The sequence below is a fragment of the Gossypium hirsutum genome, chromosome A01, assembly GCF_007990345.1.
Source record: "Gossypium hirsutum isolate 1008001.06 chromosome A01, Gossypium_hirsutum_v2.1, whole genome shotgun sequence".
NCBI lineage: Eukaryota > Viridiplantae > Streptophyta > Magnoliopsida > Malvales > Malvaceae > Gossypium > Gossypium hirsutum.
In genome coordinates this window covers 36,642,942-36,646,614 of record NC_053424.1, presented here as the reverse complement: position 1 = coordinate 36,646,614, position 3,673 = coordinate 36,642,942, and the positions used below count along the sequence as shown (strand labels likewise).

At 29.0% G+C, this 3,673-nt stretch overlaps 1 long non-coding RNA gene across 2 annotated transcripts; it reads right to left on the bottom strand.

Annotated features, from left to right (window-relative positions):
* Positions 1-786: 786 nt before the first annotated feature.
* On the bottom strand, positions 787-3,280 carry LOC107916543 (uncharacterized). 2 transcript variants are annotated; one of them, XR_001689499.2, is made up of 4 exons: positions 2,869-3,272; positions 2,444-2,657; positions 1,803-1,830; positions 787-1,393 (listed from the first exon to the last, which is right to left on the bottom strand). It is a non-coding gene; the product is annotated as an uncharacterized lncRNA (long non-coding RNA). The 2 variants fall into 2 exon arrangements; XR_001689498.2 differs by having other exon boundaries at positions 2,444-3,280.
* Between the last annotated feature and the right edge of the window lie 393 nt (positions 3,281-3,673).

Genomic DNA, 3,673 nt, shown 5'->3' with positions numbered 1-3,673 from the left:
TTATGATAATCATAAACTTTAAATGTTTATGTAAATTATGATTATCATCTTTAAATTTTAACTTTAAATTTTAACCCTTTAATTATACTATTTTAATGTTCTAAATTTGTGTTTTTTATCACCTCTATGTTTACCATACTTAAAAAGACAAAAATTAACAAATTAATAGTTATATGTTAGTAACATTAATAATTGTTAATTTTTCATCTATTATGAGTTAATATTTAAATTAAATTTCCATGAAGTTTTTAACTTTATACTACACACTAAAATCGATCAATTTATTTTTATGATAATATTTATGATTAAAATAATTTGAACATTAAGATAAATATTATTTTCCTTTAAAAAAATTATTTTAATTAAAAAATATTTATTTCTTTGATAAATATTATATTATGTTTTATTTTTGAAATTTGAACTTCAAACTATATACTTTAAAGGATAAATAAAAAATATTATTTAAATTAAATTTTTTATGAAAATTTTAACTTAAAAACTAAATATAAAAATTAATGAATTCAAATTTAGAATTTAAAATAATAAATTAATAACACAATTAAAATCCAAAAGTTAGAATTTGAAGTTATCTTAAATTTTAAAATAAAAATAAAAATTTAGAATCAAAATTAAAATAAATAATAAAAATTGGATTAAATATAAAGATATCAATAAAGTAAGATATTATAATGAGTAATATACTACTCTTTTAATGTCCCATAAGGCACATTTCCACAACATATCAGTAATATATATACTAATTGGCCAACCAAAAAAACCACAAGATAATTAACAACAAATTTAGCTAACTTCCATGTCTTAAAATGTTCATATATCATATGCAAAATGCTATCCCTCTACCATTAGACTATACAAGTACCAAAAGAAACTGCTAGAATATATAAAATCATAAAGATAGAAAGGAAGCAAACAGTTGAATATTCAAAAGAAACTGCAATAAGTACCAAAAGTCAGTTGAATCCTTGACCTACCAAAATCTGAGGCAATGTCGTTGCAAAGTTTTCAGCAATAAGTGTACAAGATGAGCACTCTTGCATACATGAATACTATTAAACAAGACCCACCAGACAAAAATCAATAACAAAGTAGATTTAAACAATTCTAAAATAAATTAACAAAAAAAGCTAGATAATAATTCAAACAAACTAAACATAACAATTTCACAAAAAATAAAATATTACTAATTTTAACATAAAAATTCCAAGCAAATTAAAATTTCAATAACAATTCCAGACAACTTGATTTACTAGTTCTGCTTCACTTCTTTGACTATATAATGATGGAATAGACCTCGATGGAGCATTGTCACTTTATTTTTCACAAGATCGATATATATTCTCATTTCAAGGAAGTCTCTTGTAAGCTTTCAAAACTGCAAATTAACAACCAGCATTCAAATGAGCTTTTATAACCTAGTTGCTCTACGAAATTAGAAAATTCCCCAAGCAAATGGAAGCAAAAAACCTTCATCAACCACTGACTGATCTTGCATTAAACATGAATCGCCTATTTCCATTTATAAGAATGCTGAATGTGTTTTGTTCATGCGTGCATTGTACTTAAATTGCTTGTAAAAGTATAAATGGCATTAACTGGAATGATATCAGATGTCAATGGCTCTAAAATCCTCCTTACAATCATCATCATAGATCGGAATTTATCACTTGAGCTAAAACGATAAAGCTAAATTAACTACGTCTAACAATTTCTATCTCTAGTTCACAATCAATATCAGTTGGAATATCAATATAAATGTTTAGCTCCGGCCAGTATAATTTTACCTTTGAGCTAGTTCAACATGAGCCATCCCTGGAAAACCAAAACAATCAACATTTAAAGACAAGATCAAACAAACAGAAACCTTCTCACCATCCCCCATAAACTCATTGTTTTCACTACAAGCCATTTTTCAATATACCTATAAAATTTTACAATTAAGAATTCAGTTTAATAAACATTAACAATAAGCATCAAAATCAAAACATTATAAACATTTTTCATGGTTCGAACATCTATGTTCTTCTAGCTAATTAAATTTGGTGAGACAAAGAAAAAGGAAATTATTATTTTTTTATTACATTCGGACATGAAAGACTCTGTCTCTCTGTTTTGGTCTAAACTTCAAACTCTTTCCATTTCTTGTTTTTCTTTCTTTATTAGAAAATAAATGAAATATATCAAAATGGAAGTGAGTGATGTTTGGAAGTTGTAAGAGACTCCATGTTTCCTCATTAGCTCATTGTTTGTTTCCTTCAAATTCAATTCTCTTAAATTTTTTACCATTAGCCTACATAGTGATAAACTTAACCAAGTAACCAGTCAAAGGAGATTAAGGGTTGACATAGTAACATCTATAACTAAAAATCAACCAGAAATAGAATCCTAAAACATCAGGAATGGGTTTACAAGTAACGAAACCAACCAGTCAAATGAGAATTTTACGGGCCGGCGGTCGACGGTGCCTTGTTGGTGCTTGCCGGTGACTGCCTGACTGGTGAGAGGCTTAGAGCTTGAGACGACACTTTTGGGAATTTTTTAGATTTTGGTTGGAGTTCGCCTTAGCTTGTATTTTAAATATCTTAACTTTGTAACTCAAAACTTGGTTGAATGGTTGCGAGCCTGCTTCAAACCAACATCTATTAAATTTAAAAAATACAACACAAAACGTATCAGATTTAAGAAATCCCATTTGAATCAAAACAAGAGAGAAAGAGAGGGAAAAGATCGAATAAAAAAAAAGAAAAAGAAACTCTCTCTGTAGTTCGAAACAGGAGAGAAATAAAAAAAAAAGTGAGACAACTCAAAACTTAATAAACCCAAACTTTCAATCAAGAAAAGGGACATGACATTTAGCTCTTTAATTTACAGGCTTCGAACTGACGATCTCAATATTGAAGAGGCGTGACTGGCTATGAGGAAGCTACATCCGGAATGGTGCGACGATCATATGACAGAATCGACTATTATGGATTGAAATATAAAGCCAGAAGAAAAGCAGAAAAGAGAAAGGAGGACAGAAGCAGAAGCCGAGAATTCAGAAGAAAATAGAGGAAACAAAGAAGCAGAATACCATGGGGAAGGAAAAAGAAAGGGGAAGGGGAAGCAAGAGGATTCGGGGATGAAGATTTGGGGAATTAGGGATTTGGGAAAAAATTTTAGGGGGAAAAAAGTAAGGGATTTCAGGGATGACTTGGGATAAAACTGAGCATACCAAAATCATAGCGTTTTGATTAAAATAAAATGGACCTTTTGCGGCATTTTTCTTTTAGCCCATTAATGTTTGATCTTTTGTAGCGTTTTTCTCATAAATGTCATTATTGATTTACTTATTAAGGTATTTTTCCGTTAGCACCATTAATGTATAATATTTGTGACGTTTCTCTTCCAAACGTCACTAAAAATGCCGTTAAAACTTGAAATTCTTTTAGTGTTCATTTCTTTAAGTTATAATTCTTTTTGTTTCTTTGGTGGTTGGATTATGTATTGTATGACTCAAAGAGATAATGAGATCATACCATTTGATTCGAAATCGAAGAAAACACTTAACAACACCTGGAGGAATGTATTTCGTGGGTAAGATCCATTAAAAGAAGATCCATTGATAGAGGATCCACCTCGATAAAATCCATTTTTTGAGGAGCTACCTCCAAAT